The sequence below is a fragment of the Muntiacus reevesi genome, chromosome X (genome assembly GCF_963930625.1).
Source record: "Muntiacus reevesi chromosome X, mMunRee1.1, whole genome shotgun sequence".
Classification (NCBI taxonomy): domain Eukaryota; kingdom Metazoa; phylum Chordata; class Mammalia; order Artiodactyla; family Cervidae; genus Muntiacus; species Muntiacus reevesi.
The window spans coordinates 20,115,227-20,141,167 of record NC_089271.1 but is presented as its reverse complement, the minus strand read 5'-3'; the positions used below and the strand labels follow the sequence as shown (position 1 = coordinate 20,141,167).

The 25,941-nt window shown below is 38.4% G+C and overlaps 1 pseudogene; it reads left to right on the top strand.

Annotated features, from left to right (window-relative positions):
- The first annotated feature begins 14,837 nt into the window (after positions 1–14,837).
- LOC136154099 (peptide chain release factor 1-like, mitochondrial) lies at positions 14,838–16,000 on the top strand (annotated as a pseudogene).
- Positions 16,001–25,941: the final 9,941 nt, after the last annotated feature.

Here is a 25,941-nt window from a genome sequence, read left to right as displayed (position 1 = left end):
CACAAAATGAAGCTCTCCCAAGCCAGCAAGACCAAAACTTCTCTCAGGATCAAAAGTCGGATGCTCTGCTGGAGCCTCCTTTCTACACATCAGTCCTCTCTCTGCTGTGAAGTTCCCATCCTTGATGAAATAAATCAGGAATTTACAGTGTAGTGAGTGCAAGGCTTTCCACCATTCCAGAGCTGAGAAGGAACTCACTACAATAAAGCCATCCTGCACTTTCCAAGAGTGTTTCTGACTCCACAACATCTAAAGCTCACAATGACGAGCCAGTGTGATTGAAGTACTAAAAACACTAGATAACAAAACTAACCTGGGGACTCAGTTCTGTCACATCACCGTCACTACTAAGGAGGGGTGAGAACTTTATTGGATCATTAATCTCAGAGCTCCTGTGTCACCATGTGTACAATGCCCACTGGAGAACTCTGAAGCTTTTTATATAAAACTGCACTGCTCTAAAGACACAGACTTGACTTAAGCCAACGAAGAAGCTGAAAAATAGAAATATATACATAAGAACAAATATAAGTGACTATAATGGACTCTTTAGTTGGGTTTTAGGGCTATGTTTGCCTCCAGGGCTCAACCTTTTTTGGGGAGTTTCTTTCCCAAGAGAAATCCCTCAAATTACTTGGACCCTGGAGACAAATAGGACTCTAAAATCCAACCAGAAAGCCCATTACATTCATATCCTACTCTTAGGAGAGTCTGCCAATGTGATAATGAACATTTGCAAAATGTTAGCCTAATTATTTTCAATAGCCAAGGCATGGAAGCAACCTAACTGTCCATCAACAGATGAATGCATAAAGAAGATGTGATACATACAGACAATGGAATATTACTCAGCCATAAAAAGAATGAAATAATGACATTTGCATTGACATAAGTGGACCCAGGGATGATCATAATAAGTGAAATCAGACTCAGAAAGACAAATATCATATGACATCACTTATATGTGGAATCTAAAATATGACACAAATGAACTTATTTACAAAACAGAAATAGACTCACAGACAGAGAAAACAGACTTATGGTTACCAAAGAGGAAAGGAGGTGGGGGGGGATAAATTAGGAGTTTGGGGTTAATAGAGAAAAACTACTATATACAAAATAGATAAACGACTAGCTTCTATTATACAGCATAGAAGTTATATTCAATATCCTGTAGTAAGCAATAAAGGAAAAGAATATCTATGTATATATATGCATAACTGAATCATTTTGCTTTACACCAGAAGCTAACACAACATTGCAAATCAACTATACATCAATTTTTTAAAAATGTGAGCCAGTCCTAGCATACAATACTCTATCGGCTACACCCTTTAAAATTTCAGTCAAGCCAAAGCAATCTTGAGAGAGAAAAACAGAAGTGGAGAAATCAGGCTCCCTGACTTCAGACTATACTACAAAACTGCAGTAATCAAGACAGTATGGTATTGGAACAAAACAAAAATATAAATCAACAGAACAGGACAGAAAGTCCAGCGGTAAACCCACCTGCCTATGGTCAGCTAATCTATGACAAAGGAAGCAAGCATATACAATGAAGAAAAGATAGTCACTTCAATAAGTGGTGCTGGGAAAACTGGACAGTTACATATAAAAGAATGAAATTAAAACATTACTTAATACCATACACAAAATAAAATAAAAATAGACTAAAGACCTAAATGTAATGCCAGATACTATAAAATTCTTAGAGGAAAACATAGGCAGAACACTCTTTGACATAAATCGCAGCAGGATCTTTTTTGACCCACCTCATAAGGTAATGAAAATAAAAATAAGCAAATGGGACCTTATTAAACCTAAATGCTTTTTCACAGCAAAGGAAATCATGAACAAGATGAAAAGACAATGCTCAGAATGGGAGAATACATTTGCAAACAAACCAGCTGACAAAGGATTAATCTCCAAAATAAACAGCTCATGCAGCTCAATATAAAAAAAATCCAATCAAAAAATGGGCAGAAGACTTAAATAGACATTTCTTCAAAGACATACAAATGACCAACACACATATGCAAAAGTTCTCAACATCACAAATTATTAGAGAAATGCAAATCAAAACTACAATGAGGTATCATCTCACACCGGTCAGAATAGCCATCATCAAAAAATCTACAAACAATAAATGCTGGAGGGTGTGGAGAAAAGGGAACCCTCTTATACTGGTAGTGGCTAAATTGATGCAGTCACTAGGGAGAACAGTACAGAGATTCCTTAAAAAAACTAAAAACAGAATTACCATATGATCCTGCAATCCCAACTCCTAGGCATATACCCTGAGAAAATCATAATTCAAAAAGATACATTCACCCCAATGTTGACTGCAGCACTATTTACAATAGCCAGGACAAGGAAGTAACCTAAATGTCCATCAACTGAGGAATGGATAAAGATGTGGGACACATATGCAATGGAATATTACTTATCCATAAAAAGGAAAGAAATTATGTCACTTGCAGAGACATGGATGGACTGAGAGACTGTCATACAGAGCAAAGCAAATCAGAAAGAGAAAAACAAATGTATATTAATGTAGATACGTGGAATACCAAAAAAAAAAAAAGGTATAGATGGTCTCATTTGCAAAATAGAAATAGAGGTACAGATGTATAAAACAAACACATGGACATCAAGTGGGGATAAGGAGGATGGGATGAATTGGAAGATTGTCAATTAACATATATACACTACCATGTTTAAAACAAGTAACTACTGAGAACGTACTGTATAACACAGGAAACTCTACTCAGTACTTTGTGGTGACCTGAATGGGAAAGGAATCCCAAAAGAAGAGAGATATATCTATACATATATAAATACATATGGCTGATTCACTTTGCTGTATAGCAACAACAACACTGTAAAGCAACTATACTCCAATAAAAAAATTAAAAAATAAAATTTCAGTCAGAAACATAGAAGCTAAACCCACCTAGTGAGCTAGACATGGAGGGCTTGGCAAGCATTAATGCTTGAGAGAAAGAGAAATGTAATGGAGAGCCAATGACTGAAGCACCAGAAAGAAATAGTGCTGTAGTCACTAAATTCAGAGTAAATAATTTTAAAGGAGGTGCACACACACACACACACACAACACACACAGAATATTCTCTTATCTCTTGCAATTAGCATGTAGCTAATTCAGCTACACCAAAAATGGAAATTACAAAGAAGAAAAAAAAAAACAGACCCTGAGCAACCAAAATAGATTCTGCCAAATACATGCATAAAGCTCATACATTTTACTCATAGAAAAGAGCCTCATTCAGGTCCTCATTCAAAATCTATGTATTCTAACTTGACACCACTGTTCCAACAAACTTAGTTACCTGGTTGTCACATTACAAAAAGAGAGAGAGAGAAGAACGGCTGTAAGTTTGGAGGGGAGACTGGTCGAAAGAGACATACTGACTGGGATAACAAGGAGAGAAAAGACACAGCAACTTAAAGAGGGAAATCCAAGGTAGTAATCAAAAGATACAGTAATGGCAGGCCATTTAAGGGATGGAAGCCCTTTGATTCCATCAGTAGGGCCTGAAGACTCAGCACTACCATGGCTAGTCATGATGATCCTAACTCATTCAAAACATTTGAACCATGTTCAGAATTCTTGAGTAAAGAAATAAAAAAGGACAGAAATGCTTTATTAAAAATTTCCATCAAACAATTAACATAAAATGTTGACATGCATACAATCTTTCTCTAAGTGGAAAATTTCTTTCACTGGACCATGTCATTTCCTTAAAATGTCAGCACATTTTTTGCAATGCACCATAGGAAGAACTTGCAGCAAAAGCATGCAAATTAAGACAGTCGGAAAAGATACAGAAATAGGTTTTAGGGTATGCTCTCTAGGCAAGGTTAATGGAGAGGCTGCATGTGATTAGGAAGGTCAGAAATGATGAGACAGGAGAAGGGAGAACATCTGCAGTTGGAAAGACATTATCATTTTAGATACAAAAGCCCTGAAGTGCTGAGAACATTATCAAAGCTCTGAGATCATAATCAAAATCCTTATCAAATCTAAAGAGATGCTATCTCTGAAATTTAAATCCCTGCACCTATTTGCTTGTGAATTCTTGAGACTGCAGCACCAATACCTAGGTTCTCAGAGGATGCTTAAAGGTCTCTGGAAGATAGCAATCTTCTACAAAATCCCCAGTTCCATGCTGTTTCTGTGTGAAGAATCCCCATGTGGGATGCTTGCTGTTATACCAGCACCTTTAAAGGTAGGTGAGCAAATGAAACAGCCAGCAGAGTTCTGGGGTGTGGAACTTGGCTGAACAAACCTCCTTCCTTCACACTCCAAGCTGGCTGAGAAGCACTAGGCCACGTGGTGCTTGTCTTGTGCCACCAGGGCTGGGAAACTCAACAAATCCCAATATATATTCACATTTAGCTGAGTACACAGTATAAATGCTCTTTATTTCCTCCTAGAGGTGCAGAATATTGATTCAACTGCTATCCTTGGGCAGAGAGACAGAATTAAGATTTCATCTATTTGCCTTTGTACAGAAATCCTTTCCATCCAATGGGGCATGAAGGAATGACCTACACAAGTGGGGCCTGGTATATTTCTCTTTCTTTCTCAGATATTTGTATTTTCCCTATATATGTGTATAGATACACTATAGCTTCCCTCATGACTACACTGAACTGAAAGAAGTTGGAAAGGTGACGGAAAATCCCCTTACAGAAATCCCTACTGTCACACAGCATCTCTTACTGAGTCATTCACTCCTCTAACTGCCTAGAAAATGGCCCCTTCCAGTGAACAAAATGGCATCTCAAGTTGCTTGAGATGTCTAATGCACCTCCTTTTGCCAGGCAGTCTGTTCTCTTTTCATATGTAGAAATGGCCTATTATCCTTAATTCCATGCCCACATGGTTTGTTGCCTAGGCAACAATATTCCTGGATCACAGATTGGTCAAGCCAAAATTTCCATCCATCTCTGTGAATCAAATGGAGGGGTTAATATGATCAAATATACCCAAAGTGACTTTCAAATAGTTATAAAACGAAACTGGTAAAAAATAGCTAGAATCTCAGTGCTCAAAAGGAAGGTTGACGTGTGCAACGAGGTGCTTACACAGTTGTCAAGGCTTACTGAGAAGATCTCCACAGGCCAACTGACTTTCTCCGATTCAAGTGCAACCAAGAAGGTGCTAGTGGTTGTCTGGGGACTTTATTCGGTTCCTTATACGAAAATGTATGATGTTCTATCCATTTGGGATCTCCCCAAAGCAGATCCTGAGTCAAGGATTTGGGTATGAGTAGTTTATTTGGGGGAGAAGGAAATGGCAACCCACTCTAGTGTTCTTACCTGGAGAATTCCAGGAACGGGGGAGCCTGGTGGGTTGCCGTCTATGGGGTCATGCAGAGTCGGACACGACTGAAGCGACTTAGCAGCAGCAGCAGCAGTTTATTTGGGAGAGGATCCCAGGAAGGCAGAAAAGGGAAAGAAGCCAGCAAGAGACTAATGGACTAGTCAATGCTATGGGAAATTGGGGCACAATCCCACTGAAACTCTCTCGAATAGTATGGAACACAATTCAGAATCGTGTGAATGACAGCAAGGTTATCCCCCTAACCCTATGCTGTCATGGTTGAGGGTCACTCCCATGCATGAACTCCTAGGCACTTTCAGCCATTCTCCTAACTTCTCTGTGCTTCAGTTTTCCTCTTCTGTAAAATAATTCCTACACTGGGATGGCTGTGAGAGTTAAATGAGATGATCTTTATAACATGCTTATAATGCCTAGCACACCCTAAGTCATCATTGAATGGGGAGTTGGGGGAAGAAAAGGGCTTCAGTGGGTTTGTAGACTAAAGGTATGAAGACGATGGAAAGTGAGATGTTTAAAAAAGTTGGAAAATTACAACCAAGAGGGAGAGAAAGGGGATGAAGTCATAAATCAAAAGCATTACATTCACCAGGGAGTTCTGTTTAAAACTCTCTAATAATGATTTATTCTATTGTATTATAATTAGCTGTTTATGGGAATTCCCTAGTGGTTCAGTGATTCAGACTAGGCACTTTCACTGCTTGGGTCCAGGTTCAATTCCTGGTTGGGGAACAGATCCAACATGCTGTGCCATACAGAAAAAAAAAAAAACTGTTTATGGGTCTATATTCCTTCATCAGACTCAAGTCCTCCATGAACCTATACTTGTTCAGTTCAACCTATGTGTCAGACACTGTTCTAGGTGCTGAAGCAGTGAACCAAGTGTCCTCACAGAGCTTACGATGGAGTAGGGGGAAGACAGGCATAAGTAAAGACATACATAAGAGGAAAGGCAGCCATGAGAGCAGGAAAAAAGAGGATTATGGCAGCAGAGTGGAGGGGGAGGATGATCAGGGAAGGCTTTGCTGATAATCTGACATTTGAGCAGAAACCTGATGAAAATGGAGGAAGGGGTGATGTGGATATCCTGGAAGGAGCATTTTAGATAGAGGGAAAAGCAAAATAAAAGCCAGGAAGCAGCACTGAAGAGTCTGAGGACAAGAGTGGAGGCCACTAGGGTGGCCAGTGGGGCTGGACTGCAGAGAGCAAGGGGGAGCTGTCTGAGCTGAGGTCCAAGAGGGAGCAGGAGGGTGAGGTCACTTAAACACAGGGCTGGGGGTTGGGGAGGAAGTGGGGTGGGAGAGGATCTCAAAGTCCAGTGCACAAAACAACTGCAAGGGGTGCTTTGAAAACTCATGGAGTCCAGGCTGCATTGCAAACAAGTTTAATCTGAACCTGAGGGCAGAGAACCCAGATACCAGATTCCCAGGTGACTGATGTATAGCAAAAGAGAACCACTGACCTAGGTCTTTGAAGGCCATTTTACAAACCCTGGATTTTACTCTGAGAAGGAAAGCCACTGGGGGGTTTTGAGCAGACAAAGAACATGATTTGTGTTTTAAAAGGCTCACTCTGGCTGCCTTATGGAGAACAGACTAGAGGGGAGAGAGGAGTGACACAGCTAGACGGGTTCAGAGGCAAAACACTGTCTTAATGATTTTTTTGTATTTCCAGCGCCCAAGACAATTACAGACGTCAAATTAATATCCCAAAGACATTCTCTCTGCCTGAAACCTCTTCCTCCAGATATGTGCATGGTTTATCACCATAGTTCCTTCATAGGGTTGCCATATAAAAGTTCAGGATGACCAGTAACATTTTTAATTATGGATAAACAATGAATAATTTGCAGTACTGCATGAGACACACTCATACTAAAAAATTATTCATTGTTTATCTGGTATTCAAATTTAACTGGACACTCTTGTTATTTTGTTAAATCTGGCAACCCTACCTTTAGCACTTATTTAGCCAAGGCTCTCCCTGAATATCAAATACACTACCAGTAAGTTTTCTGGAAGAGGAAAAGAAGTTTAGAAAGCTCAGTTCTGATTTTTCCCCCTCAGGGCATAGAAGCTGAGGTTATCTGCTAAAATTGTGAGTGGCAGAGTTGGCCAGATGATTCAAGGAGAGAAACAAATGTTTAGAAACTCACAGCAGTGAGATGGGAAAGTGAGTGCACAGTGGAAAGCAAAGAATGGTTAGAGTAAGAAGGACCTAGCTGAGACTGACAAGCATAATGTGTCACAATGTCACAACTAGGTAGACTTGCAGTTATCTCCAATGAGGCTTAGAAGCCTAGAATTTTGAAAAAAAAAAAAATACACATATAAGGAGTGTGAGCAAAGGACTGAACTTTGAGAGAGCAAGGATTTTATGTTTTTCATCTTTGTCTCTGTTGTGTATTGTACTAATGTCTCATCAAATATTTGTTGGAAAAATGAATATATAAGTTTTTTAAGAGAAAGAAACGAAAGGAAGGAAGGAAAGAGAAAGGAATGAAGGGAGGAAGGAAGGGGAAGGTCTGTTTGAAAGCATCAGAGATGCTAAGGTAAACAAAATTCTAAAAAGGGGAAGCTGCAGAGAACTGAGCTGGTATTCTGCATCTGCTGATTTTGAGGGCAACTGGGAAATTCTAGCCAAGGGATAATAGTCTGAAAATATAGGCTTTTCCCAGAGAAACGACTTCTACTAAAGGGCAGAGAAACAATCAGAGTTTTGATGGTCTAGGATCCCAATGAGAAGGAAGGAACAGAGAGCTGAGTCGCACACTTTCCCAATTTTCCCCTCAAAATATCTGCTGAATTTTGAAGCCGCCCAAGACAGGAGTCAAGAAGTCGAGCAAAAAGCCTCTAAAAAGCAACTGTACTTCACAGTTTTTTTATGAGGAGGAGACTAAGAGCTTGGTATCAACAATAGAAGAGGTGCCATAAAGAATACTTCTGGTTCTCAGAACCCTTGGGGGGACTATACTGGAGGGACATGAAGCAAACAACTGGTAGGCACTTGACAAAAGGCAACCCAATCTTGGATCTTTTTATCTGATTAAATTAAGAGAATCAGTTTCCACCCCAGCCCACTCCCATCTGCCTAGAAGAGAAAAAGATAAAACCTCTCTGGGGAAAAATGACATCATCTAGTCCCTCTAAAACTTGTCATACAATATCTGACATTTAATTAAACACTATTAGAAGACACCCCAAATCAAGAGGGAAATGGATAATATTCATTGATACCCACAGATTATCCAGATTTTAGAATTCTCAAGCAAGAACTTTGACACATCTAAAGATTAGTATCTTTCAGAAAAAAAGCAGAAAAGAGACAGAATAGATGAAAAGATGGAAAATATCATCAAAGAAATGGCACCTCTAAAAAGGAATCAAATGGAAATCCTAAAACTTAAAAATACATTATTTGAAATTAAGAACTAAATAACTGCATTTAGCAAGAGTTGAGCAAAAAAGTTAGAAAAATAGAGGATTCATAAATCAGAGGACAGGTCAATAGAAAATATATAAACTGAAGCACAGAAAGAAGAAAAGAACAGAAAACACTAAAAGGAATATAAGACATGTATGGAAAAAGTAAAATAGCTAACACACAGTTGCAGAGAAAAGGAAAGACAGAATGGGGCAGAAACAATATTTGAAAAGGTAATGTCTAAGAATTTTCCCAATTAGTGAAAAGCACCAACCCACAGATTCAAGAAACTTCATATACCCCAGAGAAGAGAAACACTAAGAAAAACAAAGCTAGGCACATAATAGAAAAACTTGTAAAAATCAAAAATAAAGAGAAAACCTTAAATTCAGAGGTTAAGGTAAAACATTAAGATCTATAGCCAGCTTCTCCAAAGAAGTGATGGAACCCAGAAGGCAATGGAAGTGACATTTTTAAAGTACCAAAAGGAAATAACTGCCAACCCAGAACTCTATATGCAGTAAAATATTCCTCAAAAAATGTAAGTGAAATAAAGATGTCTTAGAGCAAACACTGAGAGAATTCATCACTAGCAGACCTGCAGTACGAGAATACTAAAAATACTTTCTCTGAAAGAAGGAAAATAACCTCAGAGAGAAACATGGAAACACAGAAAGGAATGAAGAACAACAAAGAGGTAAATATGAAGGCAAATAAATGAGTACTAAATATATAAAATGACAGAAAGATTTTCTTGTGGAGTTTAAAATGTATGATTAAATTACATGACAGTAATATCTCAAAAGGCAGAAAAGGGAGAGATAAAGTTCCACTCCTCTAACATCGAGCATTGTCAGAGAAGTCGAAGTAAAAACTTATGTTAAACTAATAAATCAAAGCATGCCATAGTCTCTAGAGAAACCATTACAAGAATAGCAAAAAGATATGCAACTAACAAGATAATCAAGGGGAGAAACTGAATGATAGAAAAATACTGATTGCCTGAAGGAAGTTAAGAAAGGAGAGACAAAGGATCATAGAACAGATAGATCATTAGAAACCATATAGTAATATGGGAGAATATAAACTCAAACATTTCAGCAATTGTATTCAATGTAATTGGTCTTAGAGGATTAAAATATCAAATATCAAGTACATACCTATAAGAGAAACATCCTGAATATAAGGATACATAAAGTTTGAAATTATAATTATTTTAAAAAAGATATACTATGCACACAATAACCAAAAGAAAGTTAGTTCTGCCATACTAATATCAGAAAGATAGATTTTAAAGCAAAAAGCAATATTTGAGATTAAGAAAGATATTTTTTACAATAAAGGAAGAAAGGGTTTAATGAACCAGGAAGATATTAAAAGTCTATAGCCATATGAACCCAATAACATAGCTTCAAAATATGTCAGCTAAAAATTGATAGAACTAAAAGCAGAAGTAGATAGATCCATTATCATATTATGAGAATTAAATGTATCTGACCATTTAAGTAATATTTTACTTTAAAGCATTTTCCCAATCTATTCTTTTTCTTTCATTCTATATACATATTACTTATATTCTGCCATCTCCCTTTTTTTTTTTTTTTTTTTTTGGCTGTGCTGTGCTACCTTTGAGATCTTAGTTTCCCAATCAGGGATCAAACCTGTATCTCTGCAGTGGAGGCATAGAGCCCTAACCATGGGGTCACCAGAGATTTCCCTATTTTGACCTTTTTAAGAGTTGTATACCAAACACTACGGTTTTAAACTGAAAAATTAAATAACAGAAATACATTTAACAGTATGATGATAAATACTAATTAAGTATGAGAACAATCAACTCAAATCAAGTTGTAGAGTGAGGTGAGAAGGAAGTATACTAGTTGTATCATTTCTCAAAGATTAATAGATAGTTTAATAGATTATTATTATCTATTACTATTATCTATTATTCATAGATAGTTTAAAAGATTAATAGATAGTTTCTAAAAAAAGAGAGGAGTAAAAGCATTAGTGACATTATAAAGTTAGCCGCCAGGGCTTCCCTGTTTGTCCAGTGGTAAAGAATCCATTTGCCAATGCAGGAGATACGGGTTGGATCCTTGGTCTGGGAAGACCCCATCTTCCCTACTTGCTGCAGGGCAACTAAGCCATATGCCACAAGTATTGAGCCTGTGCTCTAGAGCCTGAAAGTCATGACTACTGAGCCCTTGTCCTGCAACTACTGAAGTCCACATGCTCTAGAGCCCATGCTCCACGACAAAAGAAGCCACTGCAATGAGAAGCCTGTGCCCCATAACTAGAGAGTAGCTCCTGTTTGCTGCAACTAGAGAAAGCCTGTGCACAGCAACAAAGACCCAGCATAGCCAAAAATAAATAAAGAAACAAATTAAAAAAAAAAAAGCTAGCCACTGAAACAAATATATAAACATTTCATTTCTAATTATCAGAATAGTCACCAAAAAAAAAACAAGAAATAAAATTACCAAAAAGTAAAGGATTTTTTAAAGACATAAAAATAAGCAAAAATAAAACGGATGGACTTCTGCTTCTGATAACAGATCAGGTAATCTGGATACACTCTCCCACTAAGAACCACTAGAAAAATATAACAAAAGATTTTTTCAGTCTGCCCAAAGGCCTCATAATGTTCACAAAGTAGAGAAGTATTACCTGGACAGGATCCAGGGGAGAATGGATACCCTGAGAAATGAAGCCTGTGGGTAGAGTCTATATTCCTGGGAATGTTTGATGGTCCTGGAGGGGACAAGTGGGGGCTGAGAGCTAAGTAAGAATTCAGTCAACCTGGTGGAACCAAAGGAACAGACGCTGGTATCTGGGACCCACCAAGAAAGTCAGGGCAGGCAGGGGGGAATTAGTCATTCTTCCTCACTTAGGGTTGGATCTTCAAAGGTCTGCACCCTAAAATTGGTGTGATCTGAAAGTACATGGACTACATTGGGAACTGCAGGTCATCTTCTAATCCCCTCAAGCCCTGAAATTGGACAGAGGTGATCAAAACTGCTAGTGCTTCTGAGCATCTGGCAGAAACAAGTAGGAATCTTCTCTGGAGGAAAATAGCATCATCTTGGGCATCAAATTATTTCTACAAACAATTTTTCAAATACAATGTTTAAAATGCAAACAAAAGTAGATAGGCCAGAGACAAGACAACATGAATTAAAAGCAGCGGGAAAAAATAAATAGAAAGAGAATAACAAGGGAGGATGTTAGAGTTCCCAGACAAACACTGCAAATAAATATGCTCAGAGAATTTAACAACATAGAAAGCAATTGCAGCAGAGAAAAAGAAACTATACAAAAGAACAAAGGTCTTCTCCCAGCATGAAACATCTACATGTTAAGTCCAAAAACAAGTCGACATTCTTTGTAGCACTGGTATATAAAATTTTTGATTCACTTATTTAACAGGCATATACTGAGCTAGCTTTCTGTATAAGCCACCACTAGATGCTGAGGGAGACAGGAAGACTAAAAAAAACAATGGTACCCTGCTATCAAGGACTTAATAACTTATGGCTAGATTTTGTTATCATACATGTTATTCCATTCAAAACAGCACTGACTGGCAATGCCCTGAGGCTCTATTTTTTTCCCTAAGGTAAAGAAAAAGGAATATAGCTTAATGTTTAAATGGTCTGATCCTAAATATATCCTGTAAGGAAGTTTCTAAAGATGGTTGGATGGGAGGCCATCATTATTGTGGTGTGTACGAGGGTTGATCACCTGAGTCTGGAACGGCGAGACATGTGCCACAACCATTCATACTCCACAGCACAATGGCTTCCGTCTAAGTATTATGATCACTCAGGGCTTTGGGTCAGCACCATCCTTCAGCCCTCCTAAGAAGCACAAGAAACTTGGTCCCATCTATATTTGAAACTCTATTGATTTTGGGGCGGCTAAAAGCAATATATTTCTTTTCAATTTCTTTAAAACAGGAAACTGCCCAGGCCTCCTAGAGAAAATAACCTATTCTCAATGCTGAGAGGACACTTGAATTAAAGTGTAAGTTACTTAACTTCCATGATAAATATCCTCATAGTAAATATGGCCTTGAAAAGTTTCCATTTGGAGCCTGGGAGGGAACAAAGTCATTTCTTAAAAGTGTGAACTTCTCTAAGGCAGAGTCATGAAAAAAAGGGGAGGAAAGCCAGACTGTTGAAAGACAACACATCCTACAAATCTCCTTGATAAAAGGACAACAGGAATGTGGAATATCAGTGTCCTCCTCTGCCACTCCCCTGGTCCATGTGTCCCGAGGGTACAACTCCAGGCAGCACCTCTTAGGTAGTCAGGTAGTTTTGGGTACGTTACTATAGATGCAGTCCACTTCTGGAGTCAATCCATAACTGTGGCTCCTAAATGTTTGCAATTCTAATGGTCTGGCTGATTGCATATGGTTCTAACAATACAAGCAAAGCAAAGCCAAAATGTTATCCAAGATCAGAACAAAACAACATACTGTCCTAAAATAAAAGACATATGAGCAAAAAACTGGTGGCTTTATACTTAGATTACACAGGTAATTTTCTCACAACTTCTCTTCTGTTGATTAAAGAATTACAACCCTTGGTATGTCCACCATACTTAAACTGAAGGAAATTTCGTTCTGGATGATTTCAATGGCTTACAGTGCTGTTTCTCAGGCCTTTCCATTTTCATGTAGGGTGGTGACTAGAAACATCAGGTGGGTCCTACCTAGTACACATTGTTCTTGTAACAGTTTTGGGGAGGAGGTTTCAATTCAGGATTTGCTAAGATTAAGTTAAGATAAGCTAAGATTAAGTTAAAAATTAAGTATTGAACTCACAGTACAGGATAAACTTAGCTTGGTTAATAGTTAATCATATTATATAAATAAGCAACTATAACTATTGGATGTGAATAGTCACACAGAGGTTCAAAGGGATTCTGCTTTAACTGCCAATCCTTTCTCACTAGGAAATTGATGAAAACACTTCCCATTTGCTTCTGCAATACAGTCCTCTCTCATCATGTTACTGGAGCACCGTCCACAAATATATTGCTGTACTGCCCGATGCTGGTCCAAACTGGCCCATGCCGAACTGGCCCCGCCCTTATGTCAGAGGTGATATATTTGAAAAGTAGTCTCAGTTTCCAAATGGTAACTTATCAAAGTTCAATATTGAAAGTTCACACCCTCCATCACATGCATTTCCAGTGCCCCATTTCTATCACTATTTACTAGTGCAAAGATCTGTCCAAGTGAAAGTCATGAAGGTTATAACTATCCTGCAGTATAAATGAGTCCTATCATACCTTCTGCCAAGTCCCTGGAAGACAGAGCCGCCTACAATGTGTCTGCAGGGGTTCTGTGGACCTATCTATCTTCAGATGGGAAAAGAAAAAGACTTGGCAAATTTGAGCTAAAAGCAGGCTCTTGAGAAAAATGTTAAAAAGCATTTGCCTGCCCCTTCTTCAAAGATAGATTATTTTGTAACCCATTACTCTTCTTTTTAAAATATTTGAATCTGATTTATTTTTTAACATATTGATATACTGATGTTCATAGATCGCATGGTCTGTAGTTGCCATCTGGGGCATGTTTTTCTAGTTAATCTTGAGTGAAGTTCATATTTTACAACTTTAAATCATGGTGGGGAGGGGGTTCTCGTCATAAAATATTCTAAAACATCACAGAATGTTCAAAACCACTTTCTTTACAAGAAATGACAGTGAAAAAAGGACATCCTAGATTCCTCCAAAGAGCCCACATTAAGGTAGAAGGCAATACTGATTTTACTTAAATCTAGAAAAGTCAAGCACAAATATCACGTTAGGCAGAATAATGCCTCTGCCACCAAAATGTCTATTTCCTGACCCCTAGAATCTCTGAACATGTTATGTTACACAGCAAGATGGAATTAAGGTTGCTAATCAGCTGACCCAAAAACAAGGAGATCAGCTTGAATTATGCAGCTGAGCCCAACATAATCACACAGGTCCTTAAATAGAAAAGTGGCAACTTCCGGATCTTGTCTGCCATGGTGGACTGGCTGTAGTTATGCGCTCCCCGTTACTTTGGAATGTTTTTCGGGGCTTTTGGGCCCGCCAGGATGTTGTCCCGGCCCGCGGACACCTAAGCTGCGGTAACCTGCCCCTGGAGGAGCTGTTTGCCTGCGGCGGGCCCCTGCCGACCTTCCTCAAGCGCCAAGCTGCATGTTGTCCATCAGATAGAGGAAAGAGGAGGTATATTTTGTAAGATGAAAATGGGGACTTAAGGAAACTTGCCGAAAATGAAATAACTTCATGTGAAAAAGAAATAGCTCAATTAAAGCATCAGATTATCTTACTTTTGGTTCCCTCAGAAGAAACAGATAAAAATGATTTGATCCTGGAAGTAACTGCAGGAGTTGGGGATCAGGAGGCAATGTTGTTTCCCTCAGAGATATTTGATATGTATCAGCAGTATGCTGCATTTAAAAGATGGCATTTTGAAACCCTGGAATATTTTCCAAGTGACATAGGTGGCCTTAGACATGCGTCCGCCAGCATTGCGGGTTCAGGAGCCTATAAGCACATGAAGTTTGTAGGAGGTGTGCACAGAGTCCAGAGACGGCCCAGGGCAGAGAAGAAGGCCGCATCCACACCAGCACCATGACTGTAGCCATCTTACCCCAGCCCACCGAGACTAACCTGGTGATTAATCCTAAGGATCTGAGGATTGATACTAAGTGAGCCAGTGGAGCCGGGGGGCAGCAGTGAACACCATGGACAGTGCTGTCCAGATCATTCATCTCCCAACGGGTATTGTTTCCAAATGCCAACAAGAAAGATCTCAACTGAAAAATAAAGAGATGGCTATGAGACAGTTATGTGCAAAACTGTACAGCCTGCAGCTAGAAGAAGAAACAAGTAAACGATACAATGCTAGGAGGATTCAGAATGGCACAAAAGGAAGGTCAGAGAAAATAAGAACATATAATTTTCCACAGAACCGGGTCACAGATCACAGAATAAACAAGTCACTTCATGATCTTGAAACTTTTATGCAAGGAGAGTACCTACTGGATGAACTTGTACAGTCATTGAAGGACTGTGCTAATTATGAATCTTTAGTAGAAATTATTTCCAAAAAAGTTTAAGTTGATTTGTTACTAAAGATTTGTATAGCTTCTGAAAATTCTGTTATAGCAAATCAGGTTGTGTATATACAGAATTCTCTTGAAACACTTAACACAGTTGAGAGTAACATTTTTAATAAATAGCTAATTTATATAAGTCTCTGAATGTATTAAGTAAAAAAAATACAATTAAAAAAAAAGAAAAGTGGAAGGCAGAAGATTAGAAGCAGAGAGATGGCATCATCGAGAAGATTCAGTTAGCCATTTCTAGCTTTGAAGATGGAGGAAGAGGTTACAAGCCAAGGAATGTATGTAGCTTTGAAATCTAGAAAAACTGAGGAAATGGATTCTCCCCTGGTGCCTCCAGCAGGAATTCAGACTTTGTTGTTTAAAGCCAGAAAATTTGTGGTAGTTTGTTATAGCTGCAAATTAAAACAAGTGTTGAGATGCTTTGTGGCACTTTGGACTTCCTTGAGGTTGCCAGTCACTTTAAGAAAAGTTGGCATGGAAGACAGTATTTGTCAGTAGTCATGCATCTTCTAAATAATTTCCATGTTTCTCAGTATGCTACTATGGCCAGCCAGTCTTCCCCTATCATAAGATATTAAATGATTTTCCCCCAACACAGATTGCTGGGCTCAACCCTGGAGTTTCTGATCTGGTGTGATGACTGAAAATTTGCATTTCTAACAAACTCCAAAGCAAAGCTGATGTTACTGGTCAGAGGATCACACTTTGAGACCCACTAGTCTAGTGGACTAGAAATGCATGTAAACAAACAATTAAAATACAGTGTGATAAGATGATGTAATCATACAAAAGGTATAGTAATCACAGTGTAGAAACATCAAAATCATGCACTTGGTTGGAGAAAGGTTTTAGAAAGAAGCAATGTTTCTGTTGAAGCTTGAAGAATGTAATTTAAAACAGAAAAGACAAGGAAAAGTGGATGGGGAGAAAACAAGTAAAGAAATATCTGGCAGAGACGAATGTGTATAAGAAGACATGGAGGAGGGAACTTTTTTTTTTTACAACTGGAGAAAGGGAAAACCATGGGTAAGTGGTGGGAAATGAGATCAGAAAAGCAGACAAGGCAGATACAAAGGCCTTTCTGCGCTAAGCAAAGGAATTTGACTTTATCCCAAATTCTAGAGCTGTATGTTAGTGTCCATAAACAGATTTACATGTTAGAGGGCTTCCTTGGCAGCTGTTCTGGATGAGCGAGGCATGGTGAGATCAGAAACAGGGGAAGCATTAAGAAGGCACTTCCGGCAGTCCTCAGAGAAGCAACGAATGCATGCACTATGGTACAGGCGATGGATCTGATGGCATAGCTGCAAGAGAAGCGTAAAAGTAGCATCTACAGACCATGGTTACCAATGGAATACGAGCAAGTGAGAGAGGAGCCGTGGAGGACTAGAGGATGATCATTAGCATTCCAGGCTATATGCTGAGTTGGCTAAGGGAACGATTCATCAAGAGAGGAAACACTCCACAAGGAGTCTGCTGAGTGGAGGTGACCATGCAGGGATGGATGCCTGGGGGGCTGAGGTGCCTGGATTATACCCAAGGGAAGTAAGCCAGATAACAGTTGTGAACAGCTATGAGCTGCTAATATTTCAAAGCACAAAGTGAAACTTAACAGTCAAAGTAAATCAAAACGCTTACTTATATGAAATTATAGACTTACAGACTTTTTAAAAGTAGCAAATGTAGCTTTATTTTCATCAGCTACTTTTCATAGAACAGTATGTGGCACCCTCTCACTCCTTCTTGGCCTAGTGCATCGTCAGCCCCTCTCAGAGTCAACAGCGCTGGGAAAGAAAAAGAGAATAGGAATGGATACCAAGTTAAAGTCATTTACTTGTGATAAAATACACCTAATGATCATTATATTGACTGAAGTAGGTGCTCTTTCTCAAAGCACCTGTTCTGGAGTAGACTGCTACTCTGCTCCTTTCTCCTCTACAAATATATGTGGACTGGTATATACATTCTGTCTTTACCTTCAAGAGAGAACTTGATTTGGTGACATCAATAAAACATAGGCAAAGTGTGGAGTAAACAAGAGTTAATGTTTTCAGTTTTAAGCAACCATACATATATATTACATTAAGAACCTAAGTAATGTATGTATATTAAGCACTAACTAAAACATATCAAATTATGATATGTTAAAATGCAAATAACTCATGTGGTTTTAAAAGATAAAACAAAGTTGATGCTAACAAATTTAATGTGAACCATTAATAGAAGAGAGAAAAAGTGGAAACTTAAAACTTTTTTAACAAAATACCATATAAATACATATGGAATACATACAAAATTACTTATAGAATTACAGATAATTTTTATTTTTATTTATCCTTTCCTATATTGTATAACTATTAAATAATGAGCATGTATCACTTTTTAAGTTAAACCATTAAAAAAAAAATAAGGCTAACTATCCTTCCCTCATGGCTCAGATGGTAAAGAATCTGCCTGTAATGTGGGAGACTGGGTTCAATCCCTGGGTTGGGAAGATCCCCTGGAGAAGGAAATGGAAACCCACTCCAGTACTCTTACCTGGAGAATCCCATGGACAGAGGAGCCTGATGGGTTACACTCCATAGGGTTGCAAAGAGGCAGACACAACTGAGTGACTAATGTTTTCTTTCTCCCTAATAAAAAAAATAAATGTATTTAAAAAATACATTTTTAAGTATATTCGAAACTGAAAACCCAAGATTATGCAGACATCTGTGCCTAAAACAGATGTTTGTTCAAGTGCCTCTCGCTGTCTAAAATGCAGCCAAGTGGTATCCAAAGTGATGTCAATCTTGGTGAAAGACATCAGGGCTTATGCATAGCTGAGGGCTAATAGCTTGCTCTCATGTGACTGCAACTTACGGCAGTAGGGGGGGCCAGATAATCTGGACTAAACAGGGAAAAGAAAGTTTTAGGACATCAATTTTAAAAGCCACTTCAGAGACTTCCCTGGAGGTTCAGTGGTAAAGACTTCACCTTCCAGTACAGGAGTTGTGGGTTTGATCCCTGATCGGGGAACTAAGATTCTACATGCCTCATGGCCAAAACACCAAAACATAAAACAGTAGCAATACTGTAATAAATTCGATAAAGACTAAAAAAACAAATGGTCCACATGAAAATAAAAGTCTAAAAACATAATATAGGAAAATTTAAAAATAGAAATAAAAAGCCAGGCTTCCCTGGTGACTCTGTGATAAAGAATCCGTCTGTCAATGCAGGAGACACGAGTTCGATCCCTGATCTGAGAGGATCCCACATGCTGCAGAGCAACTAACACTGGGAGCCACAAATATTAAGCTCATGCTCTAGAGCCCATGTTCTGTAACAAGAGAAGCCACTGCAATGAGAAGTCTGAGAACCGCAACTGGAGAGCAGCCCCCACTTGTCACAACTAAAGAAATGCCCTGACGTACCAACAAAGACCCAGAAAAGCAAAAAAAAACTTTTTAAACAGTAAAATCATAGAAATAAATAAAAAACCACTTCAGATTGTTGGGAACCATGAAAGGATGGGGTTAAAAGGAGTTCTCTCTGAGGAAGCCCATGCTAACTTGAGCCTCCTGAGATGTAAAGATAAAGGATATGCACCCTGGTGACTAAGACGCTCTATATTCCCTGAAAACAGAGCTTTTGGCCATAAAGCAGGGCAAAATCATCAAGGCAAGAGCAGCCACCATGGCTCAGCTGTTGCACACACAGCTCCCATGACAGAAGACCCCAAGGCACCAATTCAGAAGAGAAAATCTGGAATCAAGATTCATGCTGACAAGCACAAGACTTGGCATACAGTCCTTAGTCACACCAGCAGTATATGTAATATCTGCTTAAGCTAAATCCTCCACAATTTGTTCAGTTACCGCACAGCTTATTGAAGGTTAATCATCCTTATAACTTGGATATTAATGAGAAAACTAGGAAATGAATTGTGAAGATGACAAAACCTGAAGAAAGAATTTAGCATATTAAACCCTTCCAAAAGTGAACTCTCTCTTAACATCAGATATTTGTAATTCATGTTTTTAAAAATACCTCTACTGTTGTTTAGTCACTAAGTCATGTCTGACTCTTTTGTGACCCCATGGAATGTAGCCACCAGGCTCCTCTGTCCATGGGATTTCCCAGGCAAGAATATTGGAGTGGTTGCCATTTCCTCCTCCAAGGGATCTTCCTGACCCAGGGATTGAACCCACATCTCCTGTGTCTCCTGCATTGGCAGGCAGACTCTACCACTGAGACACCAGGGAAGCAAAAATACCTTACATGAGAGCAAATTTTACTTGTAAAACTGGACAGTAATTCTCTGACCACAGTGGGAAAGTGAGGGCAAAAATGGCCAGTTAGCTATCACTGTGCAACAAAGCATCCCCAAACTCCGAGACTTAAAACAATAGCCATTTATATTATTGCTCACAAAACTGCAGGTAATCTGGGTGGTTCCTCTGCTCTCAGATGAGCTCCTGAATGGGTCTGCAGTCAAGTGTGGGCTGGGTTGGTAGCTCTGCTAATCTGGGTGACACACTCACATGTTTTGAGTCTGGCTGACTTTAGGATGGTCTACCATGACTTTGAATGGGAAAAATCAGTTCTTAACATGTTCTCTCCTCTTCCAGCAAGGTAAGCCAAGTTTGTTCTCATGGTGACAGAGATCTGAGAGACAGTAGAAGGACACAAGGTCTCTAGGAGCAGAACTGCCACTTCTACCATATTCTGCTGGCCAGAGTAAACACAAGGCCATCCCATAATCAAGGAGACGAGAAAATTAACTCAATCTCTTGATGAGATGAACTGTGAGGAAACATGGAAAGGATGTATGTGTAGAAAGCAGTGTAGAAGTGAAGCCAGTTTTGCAATCAATCTACAGCATGCATAAACCAAACATAAAATCCAAGTCGAATATTAGGGGGAAAAGTTAAAACACAACAAGTGATGGTCAATGAATTAAGCAATCCATCTCTTTCCATGATGACATGTTGACATGATGAAAAAAGAGTTTCACTCATCAGAGTTTGAAAAAGGGTTCTGTATCTCCACTTTTCCTGCCAAATAGGAAGTCCATTTATATCACATTTTTATTGGGTCTGACCTTGAAAGATGCTTAAAACATAATTGAGTTCTTCCTCTTGGAAATGAAATATATCCGTTGACTATGTTTTAAAGAAAAAAATGTATTATTTTATTCAACATAATGCTGTTGGAATTATGAGATGTGCCAAAACCTGGCACTTTTCAGAATGACTCAGAAAAAAACTATGCCAGGAAAATTCCAATTCCTGAGGCATTTTTTTCCTAAATTGTCCAATTAATTACCTACTTCTTCACCTTCCTTAGTTTTGTAGACACAATACAACATGCTGCCTTTTCCAAGCTATGGTTCCTAAGTCATTTGAAAATCAAGAATATCTGGATCCAGAGTAATAATAATAATAAAATATTTAACAAACACTATGGCCTGGGCACTGACCAATCAGAACATAGTTTGGCACAGGCTTTTGCTCTGCTGTGAGTCCCACCCCCTCCTCTCCGCTTGCAAGGAGGGATGAAAGATGCCTCCTACATCACCTCCCAGGAGAGAGACACTTTAATGGCACCCTTGGGATAGCAACATATGTGTTCTCTGAAGCATTAAGGACACTCTAAACTGTTGTCTGGAAAATCTAAGCTGCAGAAGACAGGCTGACTAACTTCTCTGACAGCTGAGGAAGAGGGAGCTGGCAAGACTGGGACTGGCCAGCACTGCCCAAGTTTCTTAGGAAAGAGAAAGTACCTCTCATGGGCCAGACATTGCCCCTGGCTAGGGGGCAGCTAGTGCTGAGGTGCACTTCTGTCCTGTCCTGGGGGACTACCTGGAGGGATGAACACAGGAGAGAAGCTGTAGGAATTCTCAGGGGCTGAAGAAATAAGAATTAACTGGAAAAGAGATGCACTCATCTTCATCAAGGGAACTACAGCGAGAGATCCGGAGCAACATGAGCCATTCTTATCAAAGTGCCTGTGAAAGAAAGAATCAATTCTTAAAACCTGTAGTCACACCCATAAAGCACTAACTCAGGTTCAATACCAGTCAAGTAAGTACCAATCAAATAAGAGTTTTTTTTTTTTTTACTTCCCTCACCTGTGCTTTGACAATCCATTTGTACTTCAACTGGGGAGGATCAAGACCTCTACTTAGTGAAATAGGGGAGAAGAAGTGAAAACAAATGTGGATAAGGTAAGAAGTTGACCATAACTTTCTCCCCCAACTGTTAGTTTTCCACCAGCCGCAGTGGGGAAAGGCCTGACTCTTAAATCAGTTCCAAAGTCTGATCATCACATTAGACTGGACATTTTACTTACTGACCATAGGGCTTTCTATCACCTAAGAGCACAGAGAAAAGTCATGAGATGGCCCCAATTTTCACCTGGGACAAAATAAAATGTAAAAAAGCAGGAAACAAAAATTAAATTGTTTTACAATTATATATCACTCTGTCTTTCTCTGATGGACCAGGACAAAGACCCACCTGTCTGGAAGATGATATTCTCATGGAGGAAACTAAAATAAGAAAACAGTTAATTAGATAATAATTACTGATAGTGCCATGAAGAAAAACAAAGTGGGGTGAGGAGGTATGGAGAGAGAGCTGGGGGAGGAGGGGTGCTGTTTTTCGGGGAGTAGCAATGAAGGCATTTCAACAGGAACATGAGTGAGAAAGTCAGCCATCTGAAGATGGTCTTGGCAGAAAAAAACCATGAGTGCAAACTGCAGAGGCAGGAATCAGCTTGGGGGTCTGAGAATCAACGAAAAGCCTGTGTGGCTACAACAGAGGGAATGAAGCAAGAAGGCTAGGCCATGAGTTTGGGGATCCACCAGGAGTCCAGTCGTATGCTGTCATGAAAAAGGCATTGGCCCTGAAGTGCAGTGTGAAAGCCTCTGAGGGCTGAGCCCATCCTCCAATGGTTGCTCTGGCTGCCGAGAGAACAGAGACTAGTGACCAGTGACTACATCTGCCAGGCAGCAGCTTCCAAATCACCTAGGATACTTACTGAAAGAACATATTACTAAGCCCCATCCATGCCCTGAACATATTGAACCAGAATCCCGTGGGAGTAAGGTAAAGGCTGCTATTTTTAGCTGATTCTCTAGGAGATTCTCTCCAGCTGTCAGAATCAGGAATCACTACCCTACATTAGGGGGTGGCCATTTTATGAGAACTCACAGAATTTTTGCTCAGCATTCAACTTAGACTCTCTGAAATGTCCATGTTTTTATCTCGTCTCTTTGCTTTAAATATGTTTCATCCATCATTAACCATTGTGCAGGATTTTCCCGTTCAATTTTGGAGGGTTCCAACTTTAACTAGGGCTTTATTTTACTATTTATTTGAACTTCATTTTCCCTTTTACTGATATTTACTTTTTATAGATATGATTTTTTACTATTTATGCATCCATTTTATTGTTTTTAAGAATTAAATTGCCATTTCAGCATCTTCAGAGTAATAGAATGCATTGTACATACATATAATTTAGACATATGCCTATTCCAGCTTCAAAGTTTTCTCTGATATAAAGTGGGATTCATATTATTTTTTTCCATAGAGAATACACATTAATTTTATCTTTCTACCCACTTCAAACAACTGGTTAAGTTCATAGCTGATGCCATTTGAAATTTTTGTCTCCTACAACACATTCACCTGATCTGCTTTGCTGCATAACATATACTTCTAACCCTAACAAAAAATAATTTTCAACATGTGGACATTTTATCATGAAACTGATTTTTTTTCTTTTTTTGTTCAATACATTAGGTGGTTTCATACCATATTCAACCATTGTGAATTTCAATAAAAGCAGGAGAGCTCCTCATAGATAGTTGAGAAGACTTTAGTGAATTTGACTGTTTTCTTACTACAGGAAACAAAGAATGCTATTGTATCTTAAGAGAAATATTTTAACACTTTCTAAACTTGGGCAAAAAAAGGGAATCAAGTTTATACCAGTTCAAGTACCTACAATACTATGACAGAAGCATTTACCATCACTATTTCACACTACCTCAGTCTCCTAATAGCAAAGCTTTCTCACTAGAAGTATTGTATTAACACTGGACTCTCAAATTGCCAGGTGTAAAAATATCACTTACTTTAAAAAGAAAGTGTTAGTTATTTCAGGCTAGTCAAGGTTAAAATGGTCATTTATATTATTTCTAATTTCAGCTTTAAGCTCAGAGATGTGTTGGCATCTGTTCAGTCAAAATGAGAATTTGTTTTGCCTGTATCCAACAGAATAAAATGATAAATTAGCAATAAGTCCATCCTTTGCCAAAAAGAACTATGTTTCAAATTTATATAAACTATATAATAAATCTGGAGAAGGAAATGGCTACCCACTGCAGTATTCTTGCCTGGGAAATCCCATGGACAGAGGAACCTGCCAGGCTACAGTCCACAGGATCACAAACAGTCGGACACGACTGAGCAACTAACACACACACACACACACACACCCCATTAATGGGGGAAGAACTTCATGAGAGTTTATTCAAATCACACATGATAATACCCCAAGAACATCAATTTATATATATGAACTCTGTACAAAGTGTAAGTCGTCACCTTAACAGAAACATAACAAGTCCCTATAATGCAAAAATTAATTTTAAAGGCACCTTATAAAGTGATGAAATTAACATAACTTAGTCATATTCATTCGTATAATTTACCTTTCTCCTCTCTAATACAAAGTCATCTGGCAGTTTTCATTTAACTTCATGCTAAAATGTTCCAAATTTAGAATCTTTACTAATGAAAGAAATAAACAAGAAATAAGCTTTTTTTAAATTTCAGGTTAGAGGGAAAGCACATTACACAATTATAAAACCCAGGCAAATGAGAGTTGGTGAGTATACGAATGCTTATCATTAATATATTACTCAAATTCCTCCATGGCACTTAGGCTGCAGTTTAAAACCCAATAAACAAGAAACCATAAGAACAGGAGCAAACTACCATGAAACAAGGAATTATAACAAAGTCTATTCAACCCTAAATATTTAGTTTAAGACAATGGGCAGAGTAGCACACACTTCATCTAAATGACACCATTTAAACTGTGTTATAATGTAATATTACTTAAGACAAACCAGTGTGGAGCATTATGACTCCAACATTCTCAAAAACAGGATTAACAAGTAACAGCATCCCCACCAGCTTGGAGCCTACAGAATCAATTACTTCAGTCATATCTTTGCAAATGATTCAGTAATGCCTTTCAACATTACAAACAGAAATCCATCACAGAACTAGAATTTTGATGTATTTTGGTGCTTCTGGGGCTGCCTAAAAATAATAAGGCATCCAAGCAAGATTCATTATATATTTATTATTCCACAACATTTCAGTACCTAAAATGTGAAATCACTCTCTACCATTTACCTGTCTGCCTTACACTATATTCTAGGTTTTTACTTCCAAGATTTTTATTGTACTTTGGGAAAGTGGAGGTAAAACATAGTTTTAAAAAACAGGATGTCAAATCATTACACTGTACACCTTAAATATATACAGTGCTGTATATCAATTATATCTCAATAAAACTAGAAGGGAAAAAACTCTGAATGTGCTTAAATTCACAGAAAAATAGCATTTTTACAACCATATTGAAATTTAATCCTTTTACACAGGTTAACAAAATATGTCACAGAAAAAAACCTAAACAACAAAACTTTTGAAAGCGGAACAATGCAAGTTTATTTTGGTAACTCAAATGATAGAAGGTCACCTCCAGGTCAATTCGCCATGCTAAAGGAAAAGAGTTGTAAAAATATAGCTATGCTACCCTGAGCCATTTAAACACACTATAGTATAAAACTGGAAATAAATCCTAAAGCCAAGGTTTAAAATCACTTTAAGAGACAAGATCCTAAGTGTTTTATTGCTATCTCTGTGAGAGGTGCTTTTCCTTCCCCAAACAAAGGTTAATTGAAAAGTTGATTCGATTTAAGGTTTTTTTGTTTTTTTTCCTCATCAG